Raw genomic sequence first — 19,491 nt, forward strand, 5'->3', positions numbered from 1 at the left:
GGCTTGTCTTGTTTTGTCTTGGCGGCTTTCACATCTAATTAACTCATTAACTGCCATGAGGTGGAGCTTTGATGTATTTCAGATACTAACAGACTACGATTTGGCTTATGCAAACCTCTTTTAATTCCAACATTAATGGGAAATGTCTGAGGATAATGTTCAATATACATGACGGTATTAAATCTAGAACTGTATTTAAAGACTGCGAATCAGAATATTTACCATGCACTGTTGGCATTCTACTCTTTACTTGCACTTTCCAAAATGACTTTGCTCGAGATGGGCGTAGGTTCCTGCCCTCAATATCCCCCGCCCCCCACCCACACCCACTGATTGGGTCTTATGGAAGACTGTTCCAAGTATCACGTCGCCTATATCGGGTCATGGGCAACCTGTGACTGGTGTATAGCGACGGGAAACAGAAGAAAGGAAGGGGACAGAAAAAGAGCAAACGCGCTGCAGAGGCGGCACGGAGGTGTGGGGGAGGGGGGGCTTCTTCTGCGGCGCCGCCGCCAGCCCGTCCAGAATTGATAGGGAAGTGGAAGGAGACTGCTCTACCCGCTTCACCATACAAGTGAACGACGCCAGTGGCAGACCCCGATGCTGCAATGTGCGAGGAGCTGCCGAGGACCCGTCTGCTATTTTCAGGCTTGCCAACCCCGGCGATGCCTTAACATCCGTGGACGGCTCCCGTTGAGTCGCCGGCCCGTCTAGGATCCATTGGGACGAGGAAGGCTGTCGCACCCCACCTCGAAAGGGGGGTAAACCGGATCCTCCGAATCCCTCCAGTGGCGTGGACGACGACTGTATGTTACTTGACGGCAAGCTCAAAGTCTGTTACGTGAAAATGCTCCGTGTTAACATCAAGGGCAACAGGCAGTTTTTCAGCTCGCAGAAAACCTTTGCTTTGAGTCGCAGGTCGACCATGTTGGAGAGTTTGAGAGCCACAAGGTGCTCTTCGAAGACAAGACTGAGACAGTGTGTATCACCTACCGGTACAACGAGGTCTACAATCAAGATCTCCTGCTTCCCTGAATGGACAACAACGCCATACTCTGCCTGTTGAAGAAAACCTTTGGCAAGGCCTATTCAGCCATAGCGATCCTCCTGGCAAGACAGAACTTTCAACCAGCGCTTTGGAACCTCAGGACTGGAGACTCCCTCGCGTCGCCGTAATGTCCTCCTTTGTGAACCCCTGCACGTGCTGTAACCTCACTGTGGTGCAGGGATGTAACATTCTCTTTGAGAATGACCAATACAGCACAACTCCCCTTTTGGGGCACCTTGTTGGCCGTGAGGAGCATCCCGTAATGCTGGATGATGGGATCCTGGTGGTTGAGTTGGGGGCATATCTGCGGGTATGTTGTCTGGCAACACATCACTTTGGCCTGTAGTTCAGCCATACGGGTGGTCAGGGAGGCCCGGCCTGATCAATCGGCTCGTCACGCCAAGCTCGAGAGCATGCAACCTTTGTTTTGTTTATAGTAGCCAAGAACAAACAATGTTTTAGTTACCTTTTGTATTTGTTGCTCTTGGGGCGGTGGCTAGGGTCAATCAGGTGCTTGATTATTTCATTGCCGGAGTATATCAACCATGTATCCCTGGCATGGCTGCCTGCTGGTTATCCGCAGCTCCATGTCCCCATGTTGGACTCCGTGGTGGATGGGGAGCATGGTTGATGAATCTTTTCTCCCTACATTATGGCTTCAAACCATTCTAATACACTTGATGGGACCCTGAAAAGGGTCCACACCGAGGTTTCAGATTCTTCATCATCTGATGAAGAATCTATGACTAATGTGTCACTAGTTAAAAAATCGAAGGTGTTAACGTCAGATTCCTGGCCATGGTTTCTGGTCATCAGTTTATCTGATGATGGAGCCTTGAAGAGGTTATCACCTTTTGAAGTACAGAAAGGTCTTGTTGGCTTAGCTGGCGAGCCTAAATCTGTCAAAATGGATCGCTGTGTTTGCAATGTCCGTATCATTGTAACGCCACATTCCTCCCTAAACACATCAAAGGGGGTGAACCGGTCTCGTGACTTGGGAGGTGTATGTGATGACGAAATTTGTGACAATTTGTCATTACAGGGTGTTTCTGGTGTTAAGAGGATTAAGGTTCGTAGGCATAATGAATTAGTTCCTACGAATACCTTTATCCTAACTTTTGGAAAACCAATCTTTCCGCAGTCGATTAAGGCTGGGAATTTAAATATACCTGTTGAGCCTTACATACCAAATCCCTTGCGTTGGTTTAAGTGTCAGCAGTATGGTCATGGACAAAATACTTGTCGTTGTGGTCAGGCTGATCATGAGAGCAAGTCACGCAATAATGACATCAACTGCATCAATTGCAAGGGAAGTCACTTTGCATACTCGCGAGAGTGTGCAAGGTGGAAGATGGCAAAACAGGTTCAACAGGTTAAAGCTGAAAAATACTTGTCTTTTCCTGAAGTCAGGAAACTGGTGGAGGCTGCAGTTTCTACCAGAAGCGTGGCAGTCAACACATATTTAACATGGCGTTATGATGAAAGTAAATATAAAAAAACTTTCAGATATTGAAAAGGCTGAAAAGCAGACAGCGAAACAGGTTCAGCGACAGAAAGATGTTGCAAAACAGAAAGAACTTAAGTCAGTTCAAGTGTGTTTGGATTCTGAGAATCCATCAAGTAGGTTGAAAACTGGGATGCCAGGTCCTAGTGTCCCTCAGACAGGAAAAGACACTAAAAGTAATAACATTTGTTCTTCGGGACGGATGAAGAAGATTGAGCAGAGATCCGTCCCATTACATAACCATTTTGATCCTTTGTCGATGGATGTTTGTGATGACATGGATGATTCATCGCAGGATCGTTCTTAGTCACAAAAGCCATCATGACCTAGGGCAGAGGAAAAGGACAAAATAAACCCCATACTTCCACCCAATGGCAAATGCATTCCTACAGCGGAACTGTCGTGGGTTTAGGCCCAATTTTGATGAATTAAGTATTTTAATTCAAAAACATAATTCTCTTGCAGTGTGTCTTCAGGAAACGTTCTTGAAGGACACTGATCATATTACCATGATCATATTATCATAAATTTCAAGAAACTGAAAATAGAGCATCTGGGGGTGTTTCCATTCTTGTTAATGAAAACATTCCTCAGAGTTCAGTAACATTAACTACGAATTTACAAGTTGTGGCTGTATAGGTAGTACTAAACCAAATAACTTCCGGCTGGGTCAAAGTTCGAGGTGCACCGAACTTTTGATAGAGAAGTGAACACCACAAGTCCTGTCATTGGTTATAAATGTTAGTGTGTTGGTTGTAAAAAATAATAGTTTCATCTGGGTAAAAAAATATGCAATTTTATTTCATCTAGTACCAATGTGTCAAGTAGCCTTGTGCTTGAAACATGTATGGGGTACCTGTAAAAAACAGTACTCGAATTTTGTGCGAAACTAAGGTAGTCATAGACGCTACCCGTTATCTCAGAAACGAGCAGCTTGACCCCCATTTTTTTCTGATTCACATTAAGTGTAAGGGGTGGTAGTATTTATATCCGTGGCGTTTATGTCGGTTGATACGTTGCAGGTAGGAGTTTTAGCCACATATGTTACTATTGTCGTCTATGGGATTTGATTTGGTAGTATACACCCTATAGCACATATTCAGTGCATAATAAAAAATATTATGATTTTGTCATTTTATTTAATTAAACTATACTGGTTGATTAATTAGCCATCACTCGATCATGGAAGTTCACAATGACCTTGACCTTGACAATAATCTCTGTACATGGCTCTGAATGGAGTTTGAATCAAAGTTAGCACTGAAGAAATGTTGGTTTTGGCCTATAATTCATACTGTAAAGATTTCAATAATTTCTTTTTACATGGTATTTGACTTGCCATATACAACTGCTCTTAAATATGGTATTATATATAGGCAACCTGAATTAAGATTTTAATAGCAATTTATTTTTATATTAAAAATAGCATGTGCCAATAGTGGGTTAATGTCTTTAGTTTCCATTAACATTGTTAATTTTTTATGTATGAAATTCTGAAAACTCAAATTTGTAAAGAAGTTGATTTTTATTGTCATTTTGACATATTCATAGGGTGCTAAGTTATATTTTAGACAAATTTGTAGTTTTATGCAAAATTTAAAGTAAATTTGAAGAAAAACTTTACCAAAAACATAATTAAATTTGTTGTCACTATTGTGCCTTCTGTTCTTATTTGTACATAACAATAAGGTTGTTAAACATATGCTTAGATCTCCAGATCATTTTTTTTTCTTAATAATCACTTAGTTAGCTCTCATGAAAAACATTTTGAGTTTATACTAGATTCAGAACCAATTTTTTCAGATTTGATTATCTGCCCTGGATTAAGTTGATAATTTATTTTATTGTTAAAGCTGTATTATCTAATGTTACTAGCTAAATAAAATGCTGGATTACAGATTGTAGGAATACATCTAATGTACATATTGTATTCATCCGGATTAAAAAATAATGCAAGAAAATAGATGTTCGGGCAATTTTGTCATTTAAAAATAGTTTTTTTCAGTAATTAATCAAAATAAATTTTTAAAGCTGCATCATTATTCCAGATATTACAACTATTAAAACCTCCAACTACAGTAGGCTATAAATAAAATACAGTCAGGAATATTGGTGGCTGCCAATAGATTTGATGGTTCATTATGAAAATCAGCATGGCCGATGGATTTGAAATTCCCACACCTGATAATTTGAAGACACCCACACCCAGCATACAGGATTTCCTCCCAACACTAATGTTCAGGACATTAAGTCATTACTTCATACAGGTACAGTCATGTTTGTGTTTCTTTCCTCAGACAGTGTATTTTTTTAATACTGATATTTCTTTGATGTGCCTGTTAAGGTCTTCATAATCTAGGGGTCAATCAAGTGCATGTGTTTTAATGGAATTCTTTAAAGGGGTAGAGGTACTCTGACTATCTTTGTTGTCTCTACATATATACCTGAGTACACACACCCAACTGAAAGTAAATATCTTCAGGAGTTTAATTTTAAAACATTTTGTTGTTTAATATGACATATTGCATTTGTATAAAACTAGTTGCAATATATATGCTTTTTGAGGTGTACATTATATTACGTTGCACTGTAGAAACAACGGTTTCAGTGAGGTTGTCAGTTTATGTCAGAATACACCAGATCCTGGTTGTCATAAAGACACATAGCTGGACACTTTTTGAAAAATGTATGTTATCAGTATAGGTAGTACTAAACCAAATAACTTCCGGCTGGGTCAAAGTTCGAGGTGCACCGAACTTTTGATAGAGATGTGAACACCACAAGTCATGTGATTGGTTATAAATGTGAGTGTGTTGGTTGTAAAAAATAATAGTTTCATCTGGGTAAAAAAAAAAGTGCAATTTTATTTCATCTAGTACCAATGTGTCAAGTAGCCTTGTGCTTGAAACATGTATGGGGTACCTGTAAAAAAAAAGTACTCGAATTTTGTGCGAAACTAGGGTAGTCATAGACGCTACCCGTTATCTCAGAAACGAGCAGCTTGACCCCCATTTTTTTCTGATTCACTTTAAGTGTAAGGGGTGGTAGTATTTATATCCGTGGCGTTTATGTCGGTTGATACGTTGCAGGTAGGAGTTTTAGCCACATATGTTATTATTGTCGTCTATGGGATTTGATTTGGTAGTATACACCCTATAGGTTACAGCTCATAAAACTATAACTCTATGTTCCGTTTACTTGCCACCTCGTAATAATTTTCATTTTAATCCTAGGGACTTTCAATGTCTTATTGACCATCTCCCTACTCCCTTTATTATTATGGGAGATTTTAATGGTCACCACTTGTCACGGGGATCCTATAATACCCGTAACTGAATAAAACACAATTATCCAAATATCTCTCCTAACTGTATATCTATTAGATCTCTCTGTATCGGGCAGGTTACTACACGAGAGGCCCGGCTCTAGGAGTAATCAGAGATAAGATCTGATATAAATATATATATGTAGTACGTTTAGTTCACTAGGACACACAACAAAACACAATACACTTTGGAATCTGTATTAACTCTAACACTGACAAATGTACTTGCTGCAGTAGTTAATTAACAACAACAATACAATAACAACCCAGAGCTAATCACTTAATTAGTTAATCACTAGGTGTCTAGTTTACACAATATTCTAATCACTTCACCGTGATACAACACACACACACACACGTGTGATAATTGAGAAACGCTGCCAAGGGAACTTAATTAATAAAGGAATTACAACTCTATTCCTAACTGGTTATTTTTTTTAATTACGTAACCAAGCTACACACGGCCCTCTAAAACAATTACATCGCCACAGGCGAAAAGATAACAGCATGTTCCGTCACACCACTCTTTGTGGGGATGCGAGGATATTAATATTAGAAGTAAACAATTGGAAGACTTAATTCTCAAAAATTACTTACTTTTGTTTAATGATAAAAGTCATACATATTTTCATTCTGCAAATGGTTCCTTCACTTCTATAGACTTAACCCTTTGTAGTCCTTCACTTTTTCTTGATTTCTCCTGGAAAGTTGGTTCAGACCCTTGTGGTAGTGACCACTTTCCCATCATTTTGGAGAATGATGGACCACAATCACCTGAAAGGGTTCAAAGGTGGAAGTTGGCGAAGACAAACTGGGGTCAGTTTCAGCATCTGTGCAACATTGGTCTGCAACAATTTGCCATTACTGATGCTGATGATCCCATGTCTTTATTCACTTCCATCTTGAAGGACATTGCAGATGAAACTATTCCTAAGACTGCGGCAGTGCCAAAGCGTTTCAATAAACCATGGTTTCATCATACGTGCAAAGATGCATTCAAAGAGCGAAACAGGTTGCTTGAGCGGTTCAAACGTGAACCTAAAGCAGACAACCTGGATGCATTTCGCATTGCCAGGGCTAAGGCTCGCAGAGAGATTAGACAGAGTAAGAAAACATCCTGGAGAACTTTTGTCTCCAAGTTGAATTCACAAACAGCAGTGAAATCTGTCTGGAATAGGATCCGTAAATTCAAAGGTAAAGAATCCTGTAATACAGTTCATCATTTGTCTGTCAATGATATGGATGTCACGTCTCATTGTGACATGGCCAATACATTGGCAGACAATTTTTCTCATAATTCATCTTCTGCTTTCAGTACAGATGCTTTTACATCTGTCAGAACTAAATCTGAAAATCAGTCCATTAATTGTTCATCTGAAAATGCTGAAGTGTACAACAGGCTTTTCTCTATGGAAAAATTGCAGGATGCTCTTTGTAGAGCCCATGATACTTCTGTAGGACCGGATGAAATTCATGATCAGTTATTAAAGCATTTACCTGTATGATCTTTGATGGTTCTTTTCAATATTTTTAATAACATCTGGATTTCTGGAGACTTTCCTTCTGATTGGAGGAAAGCAATTATCATTCCTATTCCCAAGCCTGGTAAGGATCCAACTAATCCTATTTGTTATCACCCTATCGTTTTGACAAGTTGCATTTGTAAAACCATGGAATGCATGATCAATCGTAGACTAGTCTGGTATCTTGAATCTCACAAATTGCTTACTAAGGTGCAATGTGGGTTCAGATCTAGACGTAGCACGGTTGATCATCTTGTTAGATTTGAAACGTTTTGAAGGGAAGCTTTCATCCATAATCAGCAATTGGTTTCAGTGTTTTTTGATTTGGAGAAAGCTTATGACACCACGTGGAAGTATGGGATTGTAAACGACCTCCATGGCATGGGCCTTAGAGGTCGTCTTCCTGTTTTGTTATCTCAATTTGTAAGACAGATCTTTTAAAGTCCGGGTGGGGTCGACTTTGTTCGACATTCACCCACAGGAGATGGGTGTGCCTCAATGTAGTATCCTGTCTGTAACTCTATTTTCTGTGAAAATCAACGGCATCACCCAGTGTTTATCACCTTATGTGGATTGCTCGTTATATGTTGATGATTATCACATTTGTTACAGATCGTCCAATATGAGTATCATTCAACGTAAGTTGCAGCTTTGTTTGAATAAACTTCATCAATGGGCAACTGACAATGGCTTTCGATTCTCAAAGGCAAAAACGGTTTGTATGCATATCTGCCAGAAAAGACGTCTTCACTTAGATCCACAGTTGTTTTTGGACACAAATCCAATTCCAGTTGTGGAGGATACTAAATTTCTGGGGTTATATTTGAAAGGAAGCTATCTTGTGTGCCCCATGTTAAAAAGAAGGGCTTAAAAGCTCTGAATATTTTAAAAGTTATTGGTAATACGGAATGGGGAGCAGACCGAAAGGTTATGCTCCGTCTGTATAGATCTTTAGTTAATTCAAAACTTGATTATGGATGCATTGTGTATGGGTCGGCACGCAAGTCTTACTTGCAGATGCTAGATCCTATACACAATCAGGGACGTAGGCTGTGTCTTGGTGTATTTAGAACATCTCCTGTAGAGAGCTTGTACGTTGATGTGCATGAACCTTGTTTGGGTGCTAGACGTGCCAAGCTTTCTCTGCAGTATGCTGCCAAGATTAAATCTTTACCAACACATCCAATACATGATGCGGTGTTTGATAACAAATATATGAAGTTGTTTCATGCAAGGCTAAATGCTATTCGTACATTTGGACTTCGCGTTAAGCGTTTTTTGTTGCTTTCCAACATTGATTTAACTGACATTTTGGAAACTCCATATTTTGTTTTACCACGTTGGTATGTTACAACACCTAAAATTGTGTTTGATCTTTCACATCTGCAGAATGATCGTACAGATGCTGTTGTTTATAAACAGTTTTTCATGGAAATTCAGAACAAGTACCGTAATTACATTCCTGTGTATACAGATGGATCACGGGATGGGAATTATGTGGCTTGTGCTACAGTCTTTCCGTCAGACACTAACACTTCCATAAGACTGCCTGACTCGGCATCAATCTTTAGTGCTGAAGTTTGGGCAGTCATAAACGCCTTAGAAGAAATTAAAGATTCAGTAGCATCCAAATTTATTATTTTTACTGACTCACTTTCATGTCTCCAAGTTTTACGTAATATGAAGCTAGACCATCCCTTAATTGGGATGGTGATACGAAAGTGGGTCTTTTTATCTATTGCCAATAAAGACATTGTATTTTGTTGGGTACCCAGCCATGTTGGCATCAGGAGTAATGGAAAGGCAGATTTAGCTGCCAAGTCTGCTTTGGATTTGCCTCATGCCAGGGTTGGTGCACCTTATACTGATTTTAAATATAGTATCAATCAATGTATCCTTTCGACTTGACAACGTGATTCGGACGGTGAGGTTGCGAACAAGCTTCATGCTATCAAGCCAGTCTTGGGAGAGTGGCAGTACTCCTATAGACAGTGCAGGAAGGATGAAATAGTCTTGTGTCGTGCCGCATCGGTCATACCTATTTGACCCATTCATTTATTTTGAGAAAGATCCTCCACCTCAGTGTGAGCACTGTCAGTGTACTCTGACTGTGCGTCACATTTTGGTGGAGTGTCAGTTTCTGAAAGAAATTCGAAAATATATATTTGGACCACGAACTGTGATGGAATCCTTTTGATTCCATCCAGAACTTGTATTACAATTTTTACGTGATACTGAGTTTTATTGTAAATTTTTATTATATCTATCTGTGATATTTGTATTTTTGCACAGTTCTTTACACTGTGTTTTAATTTAACTATTGAATTTTTATATTGATGTTGATCATCACATTGTGTTTACATTTACCATAGTTTGACACCCAATAACCGATGTATTTTTCGGGCTGGGCTGGGGTGTCGTTAAACATTCATTCATTCATTCATTTGTGAACCGTTTCCTCGGTGTTTATGGACTTTCGTCAGACCTAAACCGTTTTGGCCATTCAAAAACTTTATTTATTTATTTTGTTTTATATAAATAGTATAACGCCCTTTATTTTTGGCAATCCGTCTAAATTGCTCAACGTTGGTTGAGCGTTCAAACGTTTTGTTTAGACTTTAATGGGATTTTGGGGTGTTTTTTTTACCATACATGTCAATCTCTACTTGGAACTAACTTTTCCAACTTCTTCCCACCTCCAACTCATCCCTCCCCTCCTATCACAGAATTAGTCACTGGCGAGACCGGGATGGGCGTGCCAGGACATTCACCGGATATGGACACATAAAAAGAGTTCCCATGTAATGTTGCATTTCGATAAATGTATCCCCATTTGTATTTGATTATGCATCAATGCATACAGCTATTAATATCCCAGCCGTCATAATCAATTGATCCGAATAAAGTTAAAATGTGTTGTTTTTTAACAACACCAGTACAGCAAATTGATTTGCTAATCATCGGCTATTTGTGGTCAAACATTTAGTAACTGGACTCGTAGTCTTCTGAGGAAACCCACTGCATTTGTTCATTAGCAACAAGCGATCTTTTATATGCACTTTCCCTCAGACGTGACAGCTCATACCATGGCCTTTGATATACCAGCCATAGGGTACTGGTTGGGACTGGGACAAAACCCAGTCAGAAAATGGGTCTAGCGATGAGGTTCGATCCTGCGACCAAAGCACCTCAGTCGAGCGTTCTGACGATTGAGCTAGATCCGCCCCTTTGACCCGAATAAAGTCAGTCTGAATCATTGTCACCATGCATACTTTAATAAATTAATAATACACAAGGGAGACGACTGGTTTGGGTAAACCTCTTTATTTTGAAAGAAAGAAATGTTTTATTTAACGACGCACTCAACGCATTTTATTTACGGTTATATTGCGTCAGGCATATGGTTAAGGACGACACAGATTGAGACAGGTATTTGAAAGTGCCCACCATACACACTTTAATCAATTAATAATAAACAAGGTTTGGGTAGAGGAAAACCGATACATGTTCGATTATAATCAATCATCGGAAAATCACTATTCTTACGTAATTTGTTTTAAAGGGACATCCCCGAGTTTGCTGCATTGTAAGATGTGTCCGACTAATAAAACATTTCTACGATTAAACTACAATATTAAATATATTTTCCTGTTTAGAATACCAATATCTGTATATTCAATGTGTTTCTAGTCGTCTTAATATATGTTAGAAGCCCAAACTGGATTTAATATTTGTTAGAAGCCCAAACTGGATTTTGTCTTCAAAGAACATATTAATGTGTTGTTGTTTGTTGTTGTTTTAATTACTGTCTTTCCGTGCCCACAGTAAGCATATGAAACTTGGGAGGGGGGAGGGGCAGTTAAAATCCCCCAAGCGAACAACTAAGACAGACCAAACAATATGCATGTACAGTTAAACATAAAACGTGTCCTAAATGATCAGGGGACGAAACGTCTTGGGTATAAAAAGGTAGTGTGTACGAATCGTCTAGGGACGAAACAAAATGGGTACGAAACGTATCTTAACCCATCACATCACTACAACACAATCGGTAATACGCTTTGTTTCAAATATTACTATAATCAATCATCGCTATTATAAACACAAACCATTTATGAGTCACACACTCTTTATTTATTTTTGACAGTTATAATTAAAAGTGGCTTGATCAAAGTTCAATAATGGCGGCTTCCCGGCAAAATTGATTTATATCTCATCGAGTGAAGTTTGCAATCATATCTCACGAGTCGCACTTGATATAAATCATGTGCGACAAAAAACATGAACTTTTCTATTGATTATATAACTTTTGGCAATTTACCTTTATTTTAAAAATTCCAGCAGGAAAATAGTTCCGGCTTTCTTACAGTGCAGATAGCACTTTCTACAGTGACGATAACACATTTTAGAGTGAAATAGTGAAATGTTCACTGATAACACTTTTATTATACTGATATTTTAAGATAGTTCACTAAATGTTATACAATAATATGTTTTCTTGCGTTAAAGTAATCAAAGACGAATTCCATTTTATATTGCCATTTTGCCTGTTATATAAATGACTTAACACGATCATATGCCAAGCCTTATTACAGGAAAACCCTACTTTATTTAAACTTATGGTAATATTTCCTCTAAATTAATTCTGTTCACAGATAAATCCCAGTTGAGTATTACAAGGGTTGTCGTTCCAATGAAAACTAAATGAACGCGGCATTGGTGCACAATTTTCTCCTCCAAATGCATTATTTGGTTCATTGTAATCCCAGCTGGGGTACTTGACAGGTTTAGGTGCTTTCTTTGACGTCCACTCAAAATGGTCTTCAACCCGTAAATCGCTTAATACCTAATTACCTAATAAATAAATTATGAAAACTGAATTACTTCTAAAACACTGGATTACCTCTAAAACAGTAGATGCAAGAACAACAACAAAAGGGTTATGGACCAAAGTCAACGACAAAGAATCCGTTGGAGAAGCTGAAGGGCATAAATGCTAGTGCCATTCCACCATGTGAGGCAGAGCTAAACATTCATATGAAACATGCATCCTTTGGACTTGATCACCTCTAAAACAGTAGATTCAAGAACAACAACAAAATTCCAAATTAAATTTATGTGATACCAACTATAAGCGCAATGATGTAAAGACTACCCTCAGTTCGTAGCCACTGTAACATGTTTTAACAACTGGTGCTGTCGTGGTTAATCCATCGGACATAATGCTGGTAGGTACAGGGTTCGCAGCCAGGTACCGGTTCCCACCCAGAGCTAGTTTTCTCGACTCAGTGGGTAAATGTATGACCTCTACACCCTATTCTCTCTCACTAACCACTAACCCTCTGTCCTGGACAGACAGCCCAGACAGCTGAGGTGTATGCCTAGGACAGCGTGCATGAACCGTAATTGGATACGAACATGAAAATAAGTTGAAATGAAGTGAAATTTAACTTCGGATTATTCAAATATCAATATGCTATTACTAATATTTACGTCTTGGAATATGAACAATATATGAATATATTTCTATTGTTAACGCATTCTGGTCATTCCAATTTTTGTAGTAGCTCTATGTGCAATGTATCCCCTTAAATAATTCAGTGCATACATCAAGATACACCTCCCCCCCAAAAAAAAAAAAAAAAAAAAAAAAAAAAAAATAATAAATAAAAAAAAAAAAAAAAAAAATAATAATAATAATAATAATAATAATAATAATAATAATAATAATAATGAATTACCTAACGAAAATTGAAATGATTGTGTCAAAGGGAATCCCAAATGTATTTACCGGTCAAGCTAACAGATTCGCAAGCACATGTGACGTGAGGTCATACATTATAGTGTGTGTGGTGGGGAGGGGGGGGGGGGGGGGGGAGTTTGAGACATAAGCATTTTGTGTCAGTTGATATATAAAGTTGGACAATAAAGTAAGTGTTGGGGCTTCAAAGAACTCCTACGGGTATGAAACATTGCAATGGTTTTTATCACCAAGAAGTAGTACGTTTGAGTAAACAACCGTATTGTAATGGCTACAAAACTGCGGAGAGTCCATTTTAGCATTCTCTGCTCAAGCCTTTTTAGGGGTCAAATTATCATATTGATTGGAAAGAGTGGCATCGTACTTACATTTTTACAATATATACCTGAACAAATAAAGGCACACAAAGGTGTTATTTGTCATCGACACCTCGGCACATTAAAACACAGAGAGACAAACTCCTACGCCAAATTTGTGTCGGACTTAATATACGTTTTTATTTCAACTTTTGGCCAACAAAGAGAGAAATCCGCTGCTGCTACAAGCCTTCTTGTGTATGCAGGTTTGAGATCAGTACGTACGACGGTATTAGATGTACTGAGTTGGAGACGGAAAACCATCGTAGGTGAGACAAGTGCTATACCAATGAGTTGCTTTCTGGCGCCCAGTCGCCAAGAGGACATAATTCACGATGTGCTTGGTGGCTATTCCATTTGAATATATTTTGTAGACCTATATTTCATTTGGTAAGTAATTGACACAGATTTTACTTCGAATTCACTCATGTGGCTGACGCGTTTGCTGCTTTCCTGAAACTCATTTGTCTACGACGGCCTTAGAGCCAGTCAACTTGATAGATTTGTGCATTCGGAATGTGCTTTAGTTATTTCTTTAAAGAAAACTAACTTTGACTTAAGATTATGTGCCAGAATTATCAAATGTCTAACATTCAATAGCCAGTCATGTGATTAATTAATCAATGTGATCTAGTGGTGTCGTTAAACAAAACAACTTTAACTGATGACAGTCGGTCTGAATCACTAAATTTCTGACATTCATTAGCCGACGACTAATTAATGAGCTTTAAAGGGACATTCCTGAGTTTGCTCCATTATAAGATGTTTCCGACTAATAAAATATTTCTACGATTAAACTTACATATTAAATATATTTTCTTGTTTAGAATATCAGTGTCTGTATATTCAATGTGTTTCTGGTAGTCTTAATATTTGTAAGATGCCGAAACTGGATTTTGTCTTCAAATAATTTCGTACGTACGAAAAAGTATATTTTATGAAATAAAATGAAATTTAACCTAGCACAAATATTAGAACGACCAGAAATGCGTTTAATATACAGCCACTAATATTGTATACAGGAAAATATATTTGATATGTAATTACAGTCGTTAAAAAGTCTCTGTTAGTCGATAACATCTTAAAAAGTGCAGCAAACTCAGGAATGTCCCTTTAATCTCATTGTTTAAAAAAACAAATTTTCACATGAGACCATATATATATATATATATATATATATATATATATATATATAGAGAGAGAGAGAGAGAGAGAGAGAGAGAGAGAGAGAGAGAGAGAGAGAGAGAGAGAGAGAGAGAGAGAGAGAGAGAGAGTACAATAACAACAAGAGATTGTTACCTGACAAGAAAAATCGGCTATCAGGTGTCAGAAATCAAACTCAAAATATAAGCCCAGCGTTATTCAGTATTCACTTTGTGACTAAATATATATATGTAAAATTTACCCTTTGCTTTTCTTAACAAATGTCCCGGATGAAGCTATTTTCTCGGGCTGTCGTAATATTAACAAGGTAGGAATTCATGCGTTCACAATATCCCTGAAGGAAATAAAAACAAATATGTATATATACAGCCAGTAGCAAATAAATAATGTTTGGTCCGGTACCATAAATATATTTATAAATATATAAAGTATATATACTTTGACCATATATAGACCTGTCTTTAAGAGAAATAGAATGGTCTGACACGTGTTAAGATTTCGCTCAAATGTTGCAAAGTCGGGCTCGTTGGATTTCTAGATAAAACTCGTTTATGGATAATGAGCTAAATCCAAGAGGTGTCATTCAAGTTGAATATAAATGTTCAGAAAGAAAAAAAAATAGTTTCATATATTTAATATATAAATAAATCGAATATGGAAGCCATGTTATTTGAACTATACATTACTCGTTACCTTTTGACACCACTTGGTTTGAATACTTATCAGCTCCCAGACAGTTCAACGATATCAGAGAAATCTTCCAGAATACACCATATTAGAATAAGAAATATTAAAATTAGGTTCTTTGCAAATCACGCTTCAAGCCTTTAGCATTAGAAACAACAACAGTGACATGGTATCCTTTTATTATTTACACAAACTATCCCATGCTGCAAATTGATAGCAGGATAAAACACTTTAGTCATATTATGATATAGGGAAGAACATAAGTAAAATGAAAAAGATCTACATTTCTTACTTGTACTTCTGTTCATGATGCGTCCGCCGATTTGGGTGAAAACCAGTAACACCTGTTTTTGTAACTGACAAAACCATGTTGACATGATTTGGCATCTGAAAATTGTGAAATTTTAAAATTAAATTTCCCAATTTACATAACTACTAATAACATAAGTCAAAATTCCAAGTCAATATATATATATATATATATATATATATATATATATATATATATATATATTTCTAAATAGTTAAATAATAACAATTTTAAAACCCCCCAAATACTTCAGCCTCAATGTTGATGGTTATTCTATATGGTTAAAACATATACCAAACACTCCAGCTTTAATGGTGATGGTATAGTATAAATGGTTAATTAATAAAACAAAAATATACCAGACTCCAGCTTTAATGTTGATGGTGCATTCTAAATGGTTAATTAATTCAAATATACCAAATACTCCAACTTTAGTTTTGATGGTGTATTCTAAATGATTAAATAATGAACACATATCCGAGACTGTAGCTTTAATATTGATGGTAAATATTTAAATAGTAAAAATTCGAGTATAACTGGTAAATAAGCCTTTTTTCTATTTTTTAATTTTCGTGATGAATCTGACGATAGATGTAGGCTGTCATGGATGACGTAGATGACAAAATCCCGAGAAGGCGACCTCAGCTTAAAGATTGGTGGCATATTCTTAATGGTTAATGATCCAAGTTATACCTAAGATTGCAGCTTAAGTGTTGATGGTGTATTGTAAATGTTTAATAAAATTATACCCAAGAAGCAAAACCCACACACAAACAATAAACCAACCAAACAACCGTTAATGACAACAACAAAAAAACAAAAAGAGAAAAACAAAACAAAAACAAAAACAGAAAGAGAGAAAGAAAGGAAGGGAGGAAGAAACAAAGAAAGAAACGTTACCTGCAGATTGCCAGTGTGCAGTCAGTACAAGAAAAAAAACTGACGATCATTGTGGTTGCCTTCATGTTGATCAAAGAGCGTTAAGTTAGAAACGTTCTGTTATAGTGTTCGTTGAATGAGAAGTGATAACGTTTATAATGGAATATTAGTGTCAACGCCATCTGTTTTAACAACCACAACACACTTTTTTATAGTGTGAAATGCATTACTAGTACGCTATGCAAAACAGGCAATATGTCAATAATTTTCAGGAGAAATATTTATGACACCGATGAACACCCAAAGTTTATCTCTGAATAAGAAAGTTAATTGTTTTGTTTTTTAGTTCTTACTGTTTTGTTTGTTTTGTTTTGTCTTGCTTTTTGTTTGTTTTAACGACATCACGCTGAAACCTTTTTATTTACTGAAAACAGAGAGAAAAAACCCTAATATTTTGGGAGCTAGTGTGGTTTCAAAATGTGTATGACTTTATATGAATGAATGAATGAATGAATGAATGTTTGACGACACCCCAGCACAAAATTACACGTCGGTTAATTGGTTGTCAGAAAAAGTAAATATATGGAAATATTATTTACATTAAGAATAAAATGTATATAATTATGTAAGACCACAGTGTAAAGAGCTGTGGGGAAAAGTGCAATAGCATACAAATATCAAGGTAAGTATATTTTGAAACGTTGTATACAAATCAAAGTGTTTCAAAAACTTTAAAATTAATTATGGGCGGAATTTAAAGGATTCTAACACATTTCGTATGCCAAATATATGGTTTCTCGTTGACTTAAGATGATTACACTCCACCAAAATGTGGCGCACATACAGTGTACACTGACATTGTTCACACTGAGGAGGAGAGTGCTTCTTTAAATTAAGATTTTATATGATTTCTAACATTATTAATTAAAGATATACACACCATTTATCTATAGTTACAAATAATGTAGAGTGCTAAGAAATCATGGATTATATACATTTAAATATATTGCCCGTGCGTTTCTCGGCATCTCTTCTATTGTGCATAAAAGTCAAATGTCAACGGTTAAAAGCCGTCGAATAAATCAGGGCCCCGTTCCACAAAGCGCTGTACCACTGGGCTACGTCCCGCCCCATGAAAGAGAAACCACGTGTTGCTACTCCATGGGTTACTCTTTTGGATTGCCAGCAAGCGATCTTTTACATGCACCATCTCACAGACACGAGAGTACATACCACGGCATTTGCGACACCAGTTGTAGCACTCTTTAAGTTCCATTGAAAACAGTACCTCGTTTGTTTCTTTTATTTTATTGGAAAATAGCCGACGACTAATTAATGAATGAACTTTAAACTCATTGTTAAAGCAAAACGAATTTTCACATAAGACCATATATATATATATATATATATATATATATATATATATATATATATATATATATATATATAGAGAGAGAGAGAGAGAGAGAGAGAGAGAGAGAGAGAGAGAGAGAGAGAGAGAGAGAGAGAGAGTCAGTCTTTGCAAAATGTTATCGAAATCTCAAGACGTGGCAGTCCATTCAAATTCGAAGACAGGTCTATATATGAGCAAAATATATTTATGGTACCTGACCAAACATTATTTATTTGTTTATATTTTTATTTTATTTTATATCATTCGTTGTATGTATATATATATATATATATATATATATATATATATATATATATATATATATATATATATATATATATATATATATATATATATATATATATATATATATACATATATATATATATGTTTTTATTTCTTTAGGAATATTGTGAATGCATGAATTCCTACCTTATTATTACGACAGCCGGAGAAAACAGCTTCATCCGGGGAACATTTGTTAAGAAAAGCAAAGGGTAAAACAAATTATATATATATTTAGTCACAAAGTGTACACTGAATGACGCTGGGCTTATGTTATGAATTTGATTTCTGAAACCCGATAGCCGATTTCTCTCTCTCTCTCTCTCTCTCTCTCTCTCTCTCTCTCTCTCTCTCTCTCTCTCTCTCTCTCTCTCTCTCTCTCTCTGCCTGTCTGTCTTTCGTGCTGGGGTGTCGTTAAACATTTATTCATTCATTATCTCGCCCTATATCTCTCTCTCTCTCTCTCTCTCTCTCTCTCTCTCTCTCTCTCTCTCTCTCTCTCTCTCTCTCTCTCTCTCTCTCTCTCTCTCTCTCTCTCTCTCTCTCTCATCGACTATCGGATGTCAAGCATTTGGCAATGTTGACATATAGTGTTAGGAAACTCGCTACATTTTCCCATTAGTTGGAAAGGATCCTTTTTTTTATATCCACCAACTCACAGACAGGGTGGCGCATATCACAGCTTTTATGTCACTTGTGGCGCACTGGTTGGAACGGGAAATAACCCATTGGGCCGTCTAACGGGGATTGATTCCACACCGACCGCACTTCACACTTGTATAAGGAAGGAAATGTTTTATTTAATGACGCACTCAACACATTTTATTTACGGTTATATGGCGTCAGACATATGGTTAAGAACCACACAGATATTGAGAGAGGAAACCCGCTGACGTCGCTTCATGGGTTATTCCTTTCGATTAGCAGCAAGGGATCTTTTGTATGCACCATCCCACAGACAGGGTAGTACATACCACGACCTTTAATATACCAGTCGAGGTGCACTGACTGGAACGAGAAATAGCCCAATGGGCCCACCGACGGGGATCGATCCCAGACCGACCGCGCATCGAGCGGGCGTTTTTACCACTGGGCTACGTCCTGCCCACTAAAAGAAACAAGGTTTACACTAATTGTTAATAGAAGAAAAATTATCAACAATAGTCGACGATTAGACAAATGGTCAACAACACTACAATCGCTAGCGTTCATTGTAACACTAGTACCGGCCTCGGCGGTGCCGTGGTTAAGCCATC

General features: G+C 37.2%; 1 long non-coding RNA gene across 1 annotated transcript; it reads right to left on the reverse strand.

The window, feature by feature from the left end:
• Positions 1 to 14,964: 14,964 nt before the first annotated feature.
• Positions 14,965 to 16,522, reverse strand: LOC121392873. Its single transcript, XR_005960547.1, has 2 exons — positions 15,661 to 16,522; positions 14,965 to 15,015 (listed from the first exon to the last, which is right to left on the reverse strand). It is a non-coding gene; the product is annotated as an uncharacterized LOC121392873 (long non-coding RNA).
• Positions 16,523 to 19,491: the final 2,969 nt, after the last annotated feature.

This window comes from Gigantopelta aegis, unplaced genomic scaffold, assembly GCF_016097555.1.
Source record: "Gigantopelta aegis isolate Gae_Host unplaced genomic scaffold, Gae_host_genome ctg4719_pilon_pilon:::debris, whole genome shotgun sequence".
Classification (NCBI taxonomy): domain Eukaryota; kingdom Metazoa; phylum Mollusca; class Gastropoda; order Neomphalida; family Peltospiridae; genus Gigantopelta; species Gigantopelta aegis.